This window comes from Phodopus roborovskii, unplaced genomic scaffold (assembly GCF_943737965.1).
Source record: "Phodopus roborovskii unplaced genomic scaffold, PHOROB, whole genome shotgun sequence".
Lineage (NCBI taxonomy): Eukaryota > Metazoa > Chordata > Mammalia > Rodentia > Cricetidae > Phodopus > Phodopus roborovskii.
In genome coordinates, this window is record NW_026126461.1 from 3,027,123 (window position 1) to 3,045,952 (window position 18,830).

Here is an 18,830-nt window from a genome sequence, read left to right on the forward strand (position 1 = left end):
AGCATCCAGTGATAGAAGGACAGGGAGGTGGACACGAAGGACCCCTGAGGCAGCACATCTACCCAGGGATGCTGCTCAAGCTTCTTTTTAGAAGAATCCACTCCACCTTCACCAGACTTGTTTGAGCACCATCCCAGCTGGCCCCACTCCATCCCTTTTCTAGATGAGTCAGAGGCCTGGGAAATAAAACAGCTGTAGCTGTAGGACTCACAAGAGAAGGCACGAGAGAAAGAGAGGTACTCAAGCCAATAGTGTGTGCACGGTGCTGTGTGTGAGCAGCCTGCCCATGGTCCCCCTGAGGCCATGTCTTAGCCTTGGAGCAGCTGCTCTTGGCTTCCCTGAGGACTGTAGCAACATGGTGCTCTTTGAGCATCTCTGTGTCTCTTAAGGGCCAAGAGGTGACCTGACATTTAAGTAAGTTTCTAAGAGTCCCACAAATCCACATATATAACCACCCCAGGGGCTACAAGTTCCATCTAGAGACTGACAAGCGAGAGCAGCTGCAAAACTTAACCTGTCATATAAAAAGTTTGGACACTGGAAAACCTGAGTTCAATTTCTGGAACCTACATGGTAAGAGGAAAGAACCAAATCCCACACGTTGCCCTCTGACATCCACATGTAAGCCATGGCATGTGAATGCATACACACACATAGACATAAATGTAATGAAAATAAAAAATAAAGAGGAGGCAGGAATAAGGCTTAAAAAAAAAAAAAAGAAGGAAAACGCTAGAAAAAGATTATGTTGCAAGATGGATAACCAACTGGAAACCCAACAGCTAGTGGTAGAATTACATGCATAAGTGAGCTATAATACATGGAATCAGACCATGCCCTACAATTAAAAGGCAGTGGTGTGGAGTTGGGAGGTGGGGAGGGCTGGATGGACAAGTGAGATGTCTAGAACCTTCAGAGCAGCAGAATTGAGGAAGACGTGCCGTACACATTGGTCAAAACCCAGACTATATAACACTAGTACTATCCATAGTTGTAGCCTATTGGTTTTAGTTAATGCTAATGTAGAATTAAAGAGTCATCTGTTCTAAGATTTATTCCACACTAATGTAAGACATTAGTAACCTTGGGAGGGAGGGAGCAGTATCTAGGAATTCTATGCAATTTTCATTTTCTCTTATAACCCCAAAACTTCCCCCAAAGAATACAGTCCATTCATTTTTCTTAATGATAAAGCTGTCAGCTGGATACTAGTAAATCACAACTCTGTGTTTCACACACGAGGCAGATTTAAAACAAAATAAGGAGAGATTGACGGGAAAAGCCTGGGAACATCAACCCAAAGCAGACTGGGCTTGCTGTTCTAATTAAGTGAAATAATTAATAAAACAGGAAATTGTTAATTGTGGGGCTCTCTCAGAATGAGGACAGCTCAGTCAGCTGGAGAGATGCTGCTCCAGATTTGAATACATTGCAAAACTTAGACTCAAGGCATCAAGTGCAAAACTCAGCAAGCTGAAAGGAGGAAGCATTGGGATCATAGGAAGCTGGTGACAAATACTGAGACACGTCATGAAATGCTGGCACCCAGCCAGATGGGTCTGTGGGCACCCTGAGCAGATCCAGGAAGGGAGCCTCCTTCAAGCAGCTGCTTCAAAGCCCCCCACTGACCAGGTGGTACATGCTGGGCCAGGTGGACCATGCTGAACTGGCCTTGGATGGAACACAGTGGTCAGGGGAGACAGTCAGAGGTCCTCCTCCCTCTGAGAGTCTGGCATAAAGTGGAAAAGCCAGGGAACCGACATGATGCTGCCACCAGCAAGACATCATGAACATGGAACAATTCTGGCTGGTGTTATTATAGTATTGTCCATATTTGCACATTTCTGAGAAGACCCAGGTTGGAAGGAGATATTAGCAGATGGATATGATCAAAATTAATTATGTAAGTGTACAGAACTTGGAAAGATTAAATGAAAAGTATTATTTAAAATTAAAAAAAGAAAATGCCTAGGGCAAGTTTTTGTTTATTTGTGTGCTTTTAACCAATTAAGAGTGGAGCCAGAACTGTGGAGCTGCCTCCTTGGGAAGCTGTCTGACTCTGCCCAAGACATCTAAGCTGGTGTCTCATCCTGTATTTACTACTAGGGCAAAGGCCTGAAAAAAATAATGATGCAAGAAGGCTGTGGTCGGGGCTCCAAGGGTCTCAGTGTGTTGTGAGAGAACACCATCCCTGGCAGAGGTGGTCCAGGCTAAGGATCAGGCAGCCATAGCAGGCAACTAGAAAGAGAGTGGGCAAGGCTCAGAATGCATGGCCAGCTGCAGTAGGCAGCCACAGCGAGCCTCCGGGAACAACAATTATGGTGGATGGATGGACCCAACCTGAAGGTCTCCTTGGAGCCTAGGCAGGGGAGACCAAAAGCCATAGTAGGATCAGCTGATAATCTGAATATTTATTATTTGTATTCAAAGAGATAGTTGTGCATTTTACAAATGTTTGGCATTATGGGGGGGGGGAGAACGAGAGATGCTATCACAAAGATTCCAGTAGACATGCAGGGAGCGGGGCAACATTCTCTCTTGGCTTGAGTGTGTGTGTGTATACCCAGGAGGGTGCTGGAGGCAAATGTATACTCTTTAAATCTCAGAAAACATCACCCTGGGCATTTCCTCAAAAGCTTACCATTCTCAGACCAATATATAAGATTTATAAGAAAACTGTGATTTGCTTTGGAAAAAGAATTTGGATAAATTGAACTAGATAGCTCCAGAAATACAACCTCATTGCCACCGGAAGCAAATGTGAAATCCCACAACATGAAGCCAATGAGGACGAAAGCAGAAGTTATCCAACAGCCAAGGATGCCACAAACATGTCCACAGCACTGACAGATGCAGCCAAGGCCCCATGACACCCTTCAAAGTCCTGTCATTTCTATTCACATGTATTAAAGTCTGCTGGGACTCCTTGAGGACATCAAACGGGCAACTTATTTTAAAAGCTAAATCTAAAATCTGAAAGCAATAGCCAACAGTTTCTTTATGGTACAGGGGGTAGTGTCTAATACTGAGTTGCAAACTGGGGAACCATATTTTTTTCAAGAGCAAGAAAATCAAATGAAATATGCAGGAAAGCAAAATGCCTTGGGATGTAAATTATATTTCAGTGTCAATCTGTTCGTATTGCTCACTTGTTTGTGTGTTGAAATAGCTTCCCAAAGAGGATGGCTTCATCCGTGTGTCTGACTTATTAGGATGTTCAGGCTTGAAGAATCTATGGGTTCAATGTGTTGGTATCCACGGAGGCAGAATCAATATTTTAATCATGCCGAGACTGGGTGAGTAAATCCACTCTCGGGTGTTGTGCGTAATTTACAGCTCGAAAATGATAAATGCAACCCTTTCATATGGAGGACTGAGCCAAATAGCTTAGTTTCTATCAATGTTCCTGCTCAGCCTCAAAAACCCCTCACCAGCTTGGCTTTGAAGAGAGGCACAAATGTTAATCTTGAAATAGTGCTGGAGAAATCTTGCCCCTGTGCCCCCTCTTTTGGTCTTCCTATGTAGCTCTAGTTGGCCTGGAAATTTCTACATAGACACATTGGCCTCAAATTCACAGAGATCTGCCTGCCTTTGATTCCTGAGCACTGGGATTAAAAGTGTGCACCACCACTGCCAGCCCAATGTTTTTATTGGTCTGTTTGCTAGCATGTTGTACACCATGTATATATCTGGTACCCAAGGAGACCATCAGAAAGCATCATTTCCCCTGGAAATGGAGTTACATATGACTACAAGCTGCCAGGTAGAGCTAGAAAATGAACCAGGGAGGGTCCTCTGAGAGAACAGCCAGTGCTCTTAACCTCTGAGCATCTCTCTGCCCCTTGGCCCCTTTTGATAAACACTTTGATGGTAAGTAGAATTAATTTGCATTGTAAAGTTTTATGATTTCTATTTTCAGTGTTCTCTGGCCTCCATACTTCCTAAACCAGTCTGCACTGGTTTCATACCCTCCAAAGCACCTTTTCAGATCAGTCGCTGCTTCTCCCAGATTTCAGCTGAAACACATGGTTTGAAGCTGTGTATCTCTGGGGTTGTGGCTAGGGCCCAGTGTGCGAGCAGGTTTAGGGTCTCACCCTTCCATGTGAATCCCTGGTTGATGGCCAATGTCTCTGGTGTGACAGGCTTAAGGTGTCTAGGAACCCTCGGCTCTACTGCTCTGTCTCCTAGACAGTCGGGCCTCTGTCTCTTCCTCTTCTCTGTTTCTCCTCTTCTGTCCTCCCAGTTTCTGTCATGGGTGGGTGAGTTTCCTCCCCTGTGGCAGGATGAGAATGTAATGGACTCCAAAGTTCAGGTTCTGGTGCATCAGAGACTCCGAGGGACAGATCCTTTCAGTTTGCAGTGTTCATGTTCTACAAAAATCACTGAGAATAACAAGGGAATGCTGAACCAATGACAATAGAGACAGATAGTCCCAGCTTGGAGGGATGCAGGAAAGCCATCAATGCATGTCAACTCAACACATGTCCTTAATGTAAGTTCCTGTTGAGTATCACCTGATTAATGTACACTGTTTGTGCAGGTGCATGTGTGTGCATATAGGCATGTAGTGCATGCGTATGCACACATGTGTATTTATGTGTGGAGGAGAACCTGTGAGTTATGCACACGCATGTCAGTGTATGGAGGTCAGCTTTGACTGTTATTCCTCAGTGATATCTTGTTTGTTTTCCTTTTGAAATGGAGTCTCTCACTGACTTGGAATCTGCCAAGTAGGCTAGGCTGGCTGGGCATCCCACCCCAGTCTCCACCTCCCAGCTCTGGGATCTCCAGTGTTCACCTTCCCATTAACTTATTTCATTTGGGTCCTGAGGAGCAAACCCAGGTCTTTGTGCTGGACAAGATTGTGTTGAGTGAGCCAATTCCCAGCTTAATGTCATTCTTCATTCATTAGCATGGAGCTCCTGGCCAAGAGCAGTGTGTGAAATGCCTGCCGGAGGTGTGCTTAACACACATTTCCTCCATGAACCTTCTTGTGTTAGGAACACCAAATAGCTCATTAGCCATTTTTGGAAGATACTTTTAAATGGCAAAATCACTAATTGAAGTAACAACAATGCAACAAAACACACACACACACACACACACACACACACAAACACACACACTTAGCAGAACACTAAATAGACTGCAAACATATTATGTGGCCTGACAGAAAGGTTGAGATAGGACCTGGCCTTTGGCCTCAGCTGAGAAATGCAAAGATGCTTTTTACTTCCTTGCAGATGTCTGCTAACAACCTCAGAAATGCAAGAGGTATCAATTTGGGTAGCCAATAAATGTTAACAAGTAGACAAATTCAAAAGTGCAGAATCTACAACAAATGGGCACCAGGAACTATATTTTATGTCTGCTCTTTAGTCCCAGTCTGCATGCACAGCAACTTGGAGGAGGAAGAGTGTGATGTGGGTGCATGTTTTTCCGCTGCTCTGGGGATCCTGGGCAAGAGAAGCAAAAATTGCAACCCACTCCCTGTTTGCCTTCTCGAGGCAGTGCCCCCTTCCTTCAAGGAAGAACTACTCCCGGGTCCTCCCACTTGGAAGGCTGCAGTTGAAAACAACCACCTAGAGCTTGGCAGGTGGCCCAGTGTGAGCCAGCCTGAGACTCTCACTGCCTCCCTTGCCCGGTCCAAGGGAGAGAGGCAGTATGGGCAGAGCAAAGCCCTAAGCATGGAGCTTCTGGTGCATCCTTTTACGAGTGTGTGTCTTCAGCCATTGGAGCTGGAGTTCTGCCACCAGAGAAAAGCAAGTACCCGATGTGAGCACATTGTGTGGATAGGTTGGGCCTACTCCTCGAACCTTCAAAATTCTTTGTCTGATTAAGACCCTTTTATTTTCCTCAGTCTCCTTCCCTTCTTTGAGACACTTAGAGAATGAGGCTCCTGATTTCTTTTCTGATTGTGGAATCCAAGGCTTTTTGCATGCTAGGCATTATTCCATCACTGAGCCGCTAACATATCCCAGCCCTTGGAGCTGAAGATCTTCGTGTGTGTGTTGCTGAAGAAGGAACCTAGGACCTCTTGAATGCAATGAAGACATTCTATCACAGAGCTAACATCCCCAGTCCAGAAAATTCTCCTGCCTCAGCTTTCCAAGTAGCAGGGATGTGAGGTCTCATCCCAGGGCCCAGCCACCTGTCATCTTTTTGAATCCGGCTTTCCTGTCTGTTTTTCTCGTTTCAAGAAGTCTTGGGAAAGTGATCTCTTTCCCGGCATGAGTGGTCATCCCTCAGTTTTGAAATGGTTGAAAGCAGGACGGTGGCTCCAGGAGCAACTGGGTGGTCATGATGAGCAGCAGCAGGACTCCAGTGCCCCTTGGTGTGGCTTCTGGCTCATTTCTGTGAGGTGCCCTTGGGGCACTTTCTGTACAAACGCTAACAGATCTGCACATACAGCTTGGCAGCTCCTGCTTCCCCTTGCTCTTCGGGAGCTGTTAGGAGACTCCTGCTATGTCAGAGTGGAGGGCCAGCTTCTCTGGCTGCTCCATCACTCACAAAGCACAGACCACTGATGCACTTTGCCTTTCTGTATTCTCTGACATGCTTCTCACCAGTGTGGGACAGTAGCTGCCACCTGCTTAGGCTTGTGCTTTGCAGAGCCTGGTAGAGACATTCATTCAAGTAACGATCACATGATCACATAAAGAGTAGCTAGGTTGTTTGGACCATGTAGACCACTGATTCTCAACCTGTGGGTCATGACCCCTTTGACAAACCTCTGTCTCCAAAAAATATTTACATTATGATTCATGAAGCAACAGAATTACAGTTATAAAGTAGCAACGAAAATAATTTTATGGCTGGGGTCACCACAACATGAGGAACTGTATTAAAGGGTCACAGCATTAGGAAGGTTGAGATAGGACCAGAATCTAGCTTGTCTGACCCCAAAGCACCTCAAGTATGATTACCCCAGAAGTGACACTACTGTAGAGCATGGAGAGAGATGTAATCAGCCTTTGCCTTGACAGAAAGATGTAGAGGCCCCCTAAAGATGCTGAGAGCCTGACTCATACTTGCAGTCTTCTCAAAGAGAGGTTCCTGGTTTTTTTTTTTTGTTTGTTTGTTTGTTTTTGTTTTTTTTTTTTTTTTATTTTTCTACTGAAGCAACAACTTTTTCTTTTGTGACAGTTTCTCAACATGGTTCTAGCTGGCCTGAAACTCTATGTGGACCAGACTGGCCTCCAACTCACAGAATTCCAGCTGCCTCTGCCTCTGAGTATTGGTATTAAAGGCATGCACAACCATACCTGGTCCCTGGAGCAAGAATGCTAATATTTCAGTGAAAAAAAAAAGAAATGTAAGAAGTAGATTAATCTTCAGTAATATGAAACCAAGGTTTATATATATGTTGGAACACAATTTCTAAATATCCAAAACTCCTTAGCAAACTGATACATTCTGAATTTCTTTTAAAATTATTTGTGTTGATAGCTCACATTTTACAAAATTATCCTAAAGAACTCCATGCTTCAACTGAAATCCTTTAAGAGTAACTATTTTCCTATCAAGTTTTGCCATTTTTTTTTTGTTTTTGTTTTTGCTTTCCCTTTGCCTATAATACAGGGGGGTTTATGTTCCCATTTTAAGTATTACTGTAGTGTTGCTTTGAGATCAGTTTTTATGAATTTTTACATTTATTCTTTGATAATGTCATACATGTATACATTGTATCTTCATCATATCCACTCAGATCTACCCAGAGCTCCTCCATTTCTTCTGTCTCCTACCTTCATGTCTTTTTTTATAACTCATTAAGTCCAATTAGTGTTGCATGTGTGTGCATGAGTGTGGGGTCACCTTTCTTTTCCCTGGGAACAGGAGCAACAGCAGCCTACACATGGAGATTTTATAACCAAGTATCCCTCTCTCATTTTTACCCTCTTTCAGCATCTTCGGCCAACCATGTTTCAGAGAAGCCAAGGATATCAGTTCAGGTCCTCCACTAAGCTGTTTCTAGTCTCGCCCAGCACATAGGAAAGGATTTGACAAAGAGCCCAGCTGTGACAGTTGTCTGAGTGGGGAGATCAAAGAGAGACAAGTGCACTTGGAACTGGATGGAACCGGCTCAGAGCCTTCACCCCACAGCTACTAGCCACATGGGCCACTGAACCTCAGACAGGGAACCTGCAAGCTGGGCTGTGCTGTCACGGTATTAAGCCCAGCAGATGTCAAAGAAAAGGGTGGGAAATATCTCAGCAGTTGCCTGTTTATGTTGATGATGTGGTGAGATGAAATGTCAGGCCTACTGGGCTAAACAGCATACGTAAGGAGTATTAACTGACTCTCTTCTCAAGTTCATTGTGACCCCCAGATCATCAGTGACATATCTGACCCACATCTGAGGCTCACAATTAGGCTTTTCTATAGAACATTGAACTAGATAAACAAAATACTGAAGCAAATTAACATCATTCCCTCCAGAATCTTCTGGAGCGGGATGGCTAATCCTCAGTATCAACTTGAGTGGATCTTTAGAGATACCTTATAGGCACATCTCTAGTTGTGTGAGTTTCCAGAGAGGTTTACCAAGAAGGGAAGATTCACCCTGCAAGGGGGTGGCACCATCTCCTAGGCTTGGGGTCCAGACTGGATAAAAAGGAGAAAACATATTATTCATTTCCCTCGACTTTCTGACTAAATCCACTGAATCCGATGGGACCAGCTGCCTCGGGCTCCTGTCACCACAGAGTTCCTGTCTCTGCCCTGTCTTCTCCAGCATGATGGGCTGGTCCCTCAAACTGTGGGCCAAAATGGACTCTTCCTTCCCTAAGATGCCTTAGTCAAGTATCTGGTCACAGAGATGAGAAAAGCAACTAATGCAGGGAGCAGGGAAGAATTCAGAAGCAGGAACACGCTCAGGAACAAACTCTGAAAATCCAGACAGGCTGTAAAATTTATGATATGCATTTGTCTATAGTCAAGAATCTGCAGGGGACCTGAATGAAACACATGGGTGACTTTGGAACCTAATTAAAGCTGTGAGTTAATTGGACAGACAGTGTCCTAGTTTGCTTTATGTTGCTGTGATAAAACACAAAAGTGTTTATTTGGCTTACAGGTTATGATCCATCAGTGAGAGGAACCAAGACAGGAACTCAAGGCAGGAATATAGAGGCAGAAACTGAAGTGGAGACCACTGAGGAGTGCTGCTTGCTTGCTTGCCTCTAGGCTCATATTCACCCACTTTTCTTAGATAGCCCAGGCACATCTGCCTAGGGAATGGCACTACCCATAGTGGGCTGGGCCCTCCTACATCAACTACCAATCAAACACAATGCTCCACAGGCCAATCTGATGGAGGCAGTTCCTCAGCTGAGGTTCTCCCTTTCCAGATGTATCAAGCTGATAGGTGAAGCTAACTACGACAGATAGGGTGGCCTCAAAGCAGATGGTATTCTCTGTTGGTCCCACTGGAATTCATCCTCAGTAGGCAGAGTAGGTATGGCCTCCTTCACACCTAACTGGTAGTTGGGCTGGCTGGAGGTGGGATAGAGGACCTATGCTTGTTAGGTCAGATGCTAAACTGATACATGTGCCACCCACCCCAGAACTCCTGTCAGACGGCCACTCTTGGAAGCAAGCACAGCCCTACAGACTAATCTCTTCCTTTGGTCAAGGGCTTTCATGCTGTGAGTCTTGCTCTGTCCCCATAAGTAAAATAATCCTTATGCTACTCTCTGCTGGCCCCACTGAACCCAACCAATGCACCAGTGGATTCGGAATCAAAGATAAAAATGCAAATCCACCAGAGGGTGAATCCAGCCACGTTCCAAACATGAGGGAAAGACGACCTTCTAAGGCAAAAGAAACCAGGAATCCAAGCACCGGGTTGGTTTCTATGGGGTGTGGCCTTAGAGCCCCGTGCAGACCAGCAGGGTGGAAAGGGTGTGGGTACAATGAGAGAGGGGGAGACGCCTCTTGGGCCAGCGTACTAGGCCTCAGGCATGCTGCTCCAGTCTCCCAGCTCCGAGGGCATGTTTCCACCTACCCAGCCTCCGTGTCTCTCTGTGTAAGACGGACTATGCCCCCTTCGGACAGTGTTGGGAAGGCTGGCCCAGAGAGGAGATTGCCACTATGCAGACCATGGCTTCTTGGGTGCTGACTAGCCTGGCAGCAGCGGTAACCATTCCTGGGAGTGAGGAGAGGAGGCAAGGGTACCTTTTCTTCACCTCCAATCATCAGCAGCAGGACAGCCACTGTGAATCTTCCCCAGATGCCACCATCGGGTCTTGGCATGAAGGAACCATACTGAAGAGTATATGTCACCTGCTGGCTGTCTGAGTGGAGGGGCCCACAGCTGCTGCGACAGCTGCCCTTGGTGGCTCCCATCACAGCAGAGACTTTGGGGGTAATCTTGTGTTATGTTTTGCTCTTTTGCCTTTTTGGTGAACCTGTCACCCAGCTTCCAAATAAATCACACATGGAGGCTTATTATTTCTTATAAATGTCCCGCCTTATCTTGGCTTGTTTCTCATCAGCTTTATTTAACTTAAGTTACCTGGCTGGCTGGCTGGCTGGCTGGCAGGCTGGCTGGCTGGATGGATGGATGGATGGATGGATGGATGGATGGATGGATGACTGACAGGATGGATGGATGGATGGATGGATGGATGGATGGCTGACTCGCTGGCCCCTGATATCCTCTTCTCCTTCTCTTGTTGCCCCTCCTATTTATCCTCTCTGCCTGCCAGCCCCGCCTCTCCTTGCTCCTGCCTCCCTACTGGCTGTTCAGCTCTTTATTAGGACCATCAGGTGTTTTAGACAAGCAGAGACTGTTCCCATCAGCCTTGAGCTACTCATCACCCCAGGGTACCCTGCTCCCATCAGCCTTGAGCCACTCATCACCCCAGGGCACCCTGCTCCCATCAGCCTTGAGCCACTCATCACCCCAGGGTACCCTGCACTTTCTTGTCTCTTTCCACTCTGTAAGCCTCCTCAACTTCCACTCGTGACCATCACTGCCCAGCCTCAGCCCCTTATTGAGCGGCTGTCAGCACCCTGCCTCCCCGGGTCCCTTCTCTCTGTACCACACCCAGAGGTCACTGTTCAGTTCTCAAAAGCCCTCCCCTACGGCTGATAACCCCTTGACCCTGCCATTTCAAACCCGGTTTGCTTGCACTCTGTGTGAGTTAGCCAGTATCAAGTGCTCCCTGCCCAGTAGCAGACTGAGAGTGAAAACTGGAGCAACTGGGAAGCAGCTAAGCGGGGCAGAGATCTGACCATTTCCCCTTCCCCATCACTACTGTGGCAGTGGCTGAAATTGACCATGGCAGGCAGTTTACTTAGTGGACACTGTGAGTAGCTATTTTCTCAACATTGATATGCTCCCTCGGGAAGGAGCATGGGGGCTCTGTAGACTCAGGAAATAAAAGCACCTGAGGCCTAAGAAGCCCATGAGAGATGCGAGATCCCCAAGACTCCTCCCCACGCTGTAGAGGCAGTAGCAACTGCTGAGGAGCCTCCCCAACCAGCAGTCTTCATGCAGCTCCAGGGATCGGGGGATGCAGCTGCCCTGAGTCACCTCATGTTTTTTTGGGCAAATTTTTCACACGTACCCCTGCAGGTAACCCAGGACAGCTCCCGGGCTTGCTGAGCTAGACTTGGGTGGGACATGTCTTTGGTCTTCAGTTCCCTATCTGGGGTGTTCATGTCTCCCCAGGAAATGTCATACAACAGGCACTCCAATTCCTTGTCCCATTGAACTTCTCCCTTCTGCTTACCTCTGGTCTTTCAGAAGACTGCCTGCTTTACCTCTGCCAGTGAGAACTTCCATCTCCTGTTTCCTTTGCTCTGTCCCCTATGCCCTCCTTTGCCCTGTCCCCTATGCCTTCTCCCTTCCCCCGCCCACCTCCATATGTCTTCTTCAGAACAGACCTGACATGTCCAACATCTCCCCTAGCCCAAGTCCATCCAGCCTTCTAGAATGAATCTGTCCCTTCACTATACAACAGCTGGATTCTGGCTCATCCATAGTTACCCACTGCAGACCCTGACAGTACAGGACCTGAGCCAAGCTGAGGGTTAATATGACCTATTGAGTCCATCTAGGTTCTTCCCTGATGTTATCACACTCTAGTAACCCCTTGACATTCTCTGTCTTCCAGCACCCACCACCTCCATTCCCCAAGATGCCAACCACACAAGGCTTCATGGTGTTATACACAAACGAGAAAACCTCTAAAATGGGTGGGTGCCAGACCCACCATCTCAAACACCTTTTGTTTTGTTTTGTTTCTTCACTAAAACAGAAGGAATTTCACATGACCAAGAGCCACCCCTGCTACTTGGATCTCCAAGATGCACACTTCTCCCCATAAGGTGTAACTCAGGGGATCTCACTGCATGCCTGGATGCCTGTCTAAATGATGCAATTCCTAACCTGGAATTCTATGAAGTCTGGCTGATAGCATCATTTTCACCTTGTACACACCTGTGTGAACTACTAAAGTCCCACAGGGATGAGTCCTACTGCAGATCATCAATTCACACTGCTTGTCACATGAATGGATGCTCTGAAAGGTCTGGGTAACCTGCCATGATTATTAGGACGAAGACGACAGGGGCAGACCTTTGAGATGACAGGGGACCAGTCCCATCCCCTCCGCAGGGACACACAAAGCAAGCAGCGAATGGCTGAGTCTCACTGCTATTCATCATTGTCACAGGCTCACACTTACTGGGAAGAATCAGAGGCTCCGAGAGTCCCACATCATATCATTTTAAAGCAGAACCAAGGGTTATCCTAAGCCGAGACCTAAAGTTAATAAAAATATCTAACTTGGCAACCTGGCATCTCCCTGTCATGTTTTCAACCAAATCTGACCCAGAGACTCACAAGAATGTTGGCCGTCCACCCTGTAACCCCACTGATTCTTCTAAGCAAGCTTTGCCCTCTTTACCAGCAGCAGAGTGCAGGGCTGTGTGGTAGCCTCTCCTTATTATCTGGCCCTGGGCCTTCCTGTTGTAAGCCACACCATACAACAGGGCTCATATGGGAGGTTTATTGGAAAAGAGGAGAGAAGGAGCAGAGAAGGGGGCAGAGACTGGTCCCTGGGGACAAGAGTGGTGTGGGGGGGGGAGGTGGAAGCATGGGAGAGAGGGAGGGAGGGAGACAGGGATACAGACACACACACACACACACACACACACAGAGAGAGAGAGAGAGAGAGAGAGAGAGAGAGAGAGAGAGAGAGGAAGTGCACAAGGCCCACCTTTTAAAAGGGAACACAGTGAATGTGCACAGGTGGTGCTCTTAGTGCCTGCAGCTGAGGATGCATCCTGTCAGGACCCCAAGGGCAGGCCAGTACAGATGCCTGAATACTAACACTTCCTAAGCAGCAATGCACAAATGAGGCACTTACTGGTGCCCATCCCATCATCAGTAGAACAAGCATCCTTGCCAGGCTGGCCCACTTGTCTGTCATTCATTCTATAGAGCTCATAAGCAGGCATATGGATACCAAGAACTCATAGGGGAGAATGCCTGCTTGCATCCCAAGGTTCACCCAATGTCTTTGATTGCTCCCTCTTTCCCTCTCACAAGCAAGCCATGTGAGTCTCTTCCTCCTAACCATCTGTGTGTCCAAACCCAATCTAGACAAAGACATGAATGTGCTAATCCAGGTGGATTAGTCTGGATCAAATACCTTCATTCAACCAACTGAATATAATGTTAAAAAAATATTCCTAACCGCACATGACTACAGCCCAAACTGCAGGTCCACAGCATAACCTGACTCAGGTGGCTTACTGGCTTCTTTCCTGGTTAATGCAGGAGGCCACCGCTGCAGCTGGGAATGAGGTAGAATGGAACAACCTCTCACAGGCTCAGCCACCCTCCAGTCCCCATGTCTGCAGATCATCTGGGAGCTTCATGGACCCGTGCAGCCCCAAACCTGCCACACTGTTTGTTTTTCTGTCACCAGAAGCAAAGCACTGGGACAACGCAGCAGAAGCAGAACACCCAGATGGTGTGTGGTTTTTTTAAACATTAGTTATCATATTCATTGTGTTGCCTATGTTATTGTCATGGGAGACAGTTCGTGTGTTTAAGGTTCTCTTGCTAGCTGAAATAATCAAACCCTGACAGTTGTGGCCTCATCAATGGCTGACTCCCTCCCATAACATGATGGCATTACTAGGAGGTGGTAGGAAATAGAAGTGGGTCCTCATCTGGGGGAAGTACATCACGGAGGCACACCCTGGGAAGACAGACCTTGTCCTGAAAAGTTGGGGAATTCTCTCTGCTTCCTGGCTGCCATGTGGTAATCATCTCTGTTGTCACATCCCCCTCTGCCATGGATGCTCTGACTGTACTTCCTCCTTCAAGCTGTTGAAAGCAGGTATTATATCACAGCAATGGACAACTGGCTAGCATGGATGCTGTAACAAAGTATCAGGGTCCAAGCAGCTTAAATGATATATTTTCATACTAGAAATCCAAGATCAAAGTATTGTCAAATCTGAGTCCTTCTGCATCTCCCTGGATTTTAGGTAGCCTCCTTCCTGGCGAATTCTTGTGGTCTTTCCTCCATGCGTGTATCTTGGGCGGCTCTCTTGGGTATCCAGATTCTTACTTCCTGTGTGTGCTGAGCAAGGAGAATAGTATATGTGTATGCAATGTAGGTACATGAGTGTGTGGGTCACTTGTGCAAAGGTTAGAGCAGAAAATAAGATGTCTTTCTCTATTGCATCCACCATATTGCCTTGAGACAGCCTCTCAGTAAACTGGACCCTCACACTTCAGCTAGACTGGCTGGTCAGTGAGCTATGGGGATGGACTTGACTCCTTCCCAATGCTGAGGTTACAGACTTGCACAGTCATGCTTGGCTTCTTTCTCTTTCTTACCTCAGCACTGGGAATTTGAACTTGGGCCCTCACACTTGTAGTGCAAGCACCATTGGCCTCTGAGCTATCTTACAGCTGTACCTTATATCTCTGAGCTGTCCCCAGCCCCCAAATTCCCACTTTTCATAAGAATTGCAGGCAAATCGCACGAGGGTCCAAATCTGATAGCCACATGTTAACATAGGCACTTTTGTTGGGACCAGGTCTCATCTAGTCAACTGTTAGGGTACTGCAGGGTTTTAAGAACTGAATTCTAACAAGGAGGGGGAGGCATAAACTAGTTCACAATAGACAAGATTTATTTTATTTTATGGCTTCAGACACTGGCTGTGCCACAGCCTAACCATGTACCCTGTGTGAATGTCTTAACCTCCTACAGCTGCCAGAAGCACACACAGGACACTAGCCTGTTGGGACCACTTAAGGCAAAGGGCACAATCCCCTCCCCACCCCCCACCCCCGGGCTCTACCCTAACCATCACCCAGCAGCCTCCAGGAGGTCTCAGCCCAGAGCTATGGGAAGCTGCTGTACTTTATTTTGGCAGGAATCCTGTGTTTACATTCTGGACATAAAGAGGAAAGCAAAGACATTATTCTAACTTCCTGTAACCAAAGGCTTGATACTAAAACTGTTGCCTCCTCTGAAGCCATTGAAGAGTTATGGGGCTATAGTCCAGTTGCTTTCCTGCCTTTCCATTTCTCAGCTACTATTTTTAAAGTAACTCTTCTGTGTTTCAAGTTGTTTATTTTTTTTCCATTTCTGTTGTCTAAGTATAGACCCATAACAATTAACATATTGTCACTTAGTAGATTGATATTCACAGTGTTATTTACACCCAGTCCTTTTCTGTTTTTATAATCTAAGGAACAAGATGGTTTCCAACTTTTAATAGATGCCTCTACAATGTCACCAACCAAAATTAAGCTTTTAAGATATTTTAAAAGAATTTTGTGTGTGTTTGCTTGCCTGTGGGTTATGTGTACCACATGTGTGCAGTACCCACAGAGGCCAGAAGATGGCAGGCCAGAAGATGGCATTGGACCCCCTGGAACCGGGTTACAGAGACTCATGACATACCATGTGGGTGCTGGGAATTGAACTTGTGTCCTCTGCAAGAGCAGCTAGTCCTCTTAGCCACTGCATCGTCTCTCCAGCCCCTAAAATTCTATACTTTTAAATTTTTACTCTACTTTTCCCAGTTCTCTACCTTTTTTTTTTTTTAAGCTGACTTTCAATTTCAATGGACATAAGACTGAGAAAATGGAAAATCGTTTTCCCAATAACACATCTCCTCTACTCATAACCAGTGGGAGGAATGACATCCAGAGGCCTGTTTCTCAGAGTCTAATCACCCAGTCCACTCTGTTTAATCTTCTTCCTACCTTTCAGTAGAACCACGTTGTCTGAAGCCTTGCTGACGTTCTCAGCCCCACATGTTTCTTTTAAACATCCGCATGAAAATGCTTCAATGGGTGCAAGCTGGTGCTTCTTCCCTGGGTGGGTCCAATTTCGTCCTCCTTAACTGGACGCACTGCTGAGTGCCTACCTGCTCTCAACTTTGCTTACAGGCTCACCAGGAGGGTCTTGGAAGTGGCGATGGCTACCAGTGGAGTTTTGTGTTAAAGGACAAGGGAGAACTTTTCAGTCCTGGGGACTAGTAGCTTGCAGAAACACTGCCACCATTTAAGGGAATACAGCCCTTTGCTTTTCCTCAAGAAAATAGATGGAAACATTAAACTAAATATGAAAAAAGAAACCCGCAAGTAGAAATGGAGGAAAATCTCTCCTTCAGACTGGATTAATTCATAAAGGTAATGAGAAAATGAGAAAAGAAGCCACTGGGAGTCTGAGTAATTCTCTGTGCAATGTGGAGGTTATGGTACTAAGCTCACAGGAAGATTACTTCACACCTTTGGGCTCAACACCACTGCTTGCCTTCACAGGGCCCAACATGATGGGCCTCCACAATTACATGTTCAATGGCATTGTGTGTAATTATGAACATCAAAATGCATTAAGTAGGAGCTGGAGAGACAGCTGAGTGACTGAGAGCACTTGCTGAATAATCATGAGGAGAGGGCTCAGATTCCAGCACCCATGTAACTTGCCGTGTGTCCCCTGCACTCCTGTTACCCTACCTCTGACAGACACCAGACTAGGAAGATCACTGGGGCTTGGTGGTTTCCAGATTAGCCAAGATAATACAAGCCATGGGTTCAAGGAAAGACTGTCTCATAGGAATAGGAGTGTGAGAGTTCTTCTGGACTCTACACATGTGCATGTGTGCATGTACTCAAACACAAAGACATGTGAACACAGAGATAAGCAAATTTTTAAAAATGTATTGAGTGACTATATGAATGAATAGACCAACGAATTAAGTGGAGGGATGGCTGAATTACTAAATGGACAGTGGAACAAGAGTTACATCTTTCTACAGATGTGGGCCTGAATCTCCAACCTGACAAATTCTGGAGTCAAGGCATTTCTTTTGGGAGGCTCTGGTCCCTCCCTCTATTCTGGAGGAAATGCAGAGCAAAACACATCTCCACCCTCCCAGCTTTCTCATTAAATAGAGTACAAGGCAGAGACCCTTGTAACTGCTCATTCTTCATCTGAATAATGGGACAGAAAGCCTGCTTGGTATCTCACCTCACTACAGAGGGAAGAAAAAAATAAATAAAAGGACTGAAAAGCCACATTCTACCCATGACAGTAAACAAGGAGACATTGTTGTAGAACCTACAGCTGTTAAAGAAGCAACAATATAACATTAAATAACTCTGTGCCCATAGTCTTGACAACTTAAATGAACAAAGTCATTGAAAGATAGGCTGTCAAACTCACTCAGGAGGAAAGTAAGAAGCCCAATACAAGACATTTAATTTGTGTTTGAAAATCCCCCCTTCACAGAAAATCCATAGGTCCAATGGCTTTACTGGTGAAATATAACAAATACTTAAGGATGAAATTCTGGTTCTAAATAAACTTACCCAGGGAATTGGAAAAGAAAGAATAGTTTTGAGCTCATTCTACAATGCAAGAACCCAAAAATCATTAAAGAGGCTAGGCCAAAACTATATGGAATAGCTTTCCTAAAAACATATGTAAAAATCTTAACATTTTAGCAAATGGAATTCATGCAGAGAGGGAAACAAGCCAGCGCTAGAAGGAGACTTTCCTAGTTACCATGTCAATGAAAACCCACAGAGCAAGCCATGCCAGATGCTAAAAGACTGGACGCTGTTTTCTCTCTATGATCAAAGATAAGGACTGTGATGTATACTCTTATTACTTCCGTTTCTGGAGGTCCTGAGCCAGTTCAATAAGATAGTAAAAAAAGGGGGGGGGAAGAAGAGAGGGCGGACTAGGGGTGTGGCTCAATTGATAATATCTCCCTAGAATGCATGAAGCTTTCAATTGGCTGATGGGAGCAGTGGCCCATATCTATAATTCCAACACTTGGGAGGTGGAAGCATAAGATTAGGAATGCAAGGTCATCTACTACAAAAAGCATTTAAGGCTGTCTTGGAGAGAGGTAGGGATAGAAAGAATGGAAGAAGAGATTAAAGTCACTGTATCTGGAAAGACGATTAAGATTGCCTTTATTATATTGTGACATGACTGCAAGCTTGCACCAAGAGATCTAAACGTTAGAAACACCACTTGCAATCCCATTAAATGTATGAAACCCTTTTGGGATAAGTTAGTTGAAAGATGTTCAAGAGCTATACACAGAAACTATACATTGTTCAGAGGAACCAAGGGAACATAAATAAATGAGCTTATGGCTTGCTTATGGGTTTGAAGACTTGATATTGCCAGGCAACAGTTTCCTCCCACCACTTCCACAGAACCATCAGACCCCCAGTTCACATCCCCGAAGAGCTTATGGTACAGTATGTTCAGGCTGATTCTCAAGTCTAATGTAAGTCAAAAAGGAAGGATCTGCAGTATCAAAAA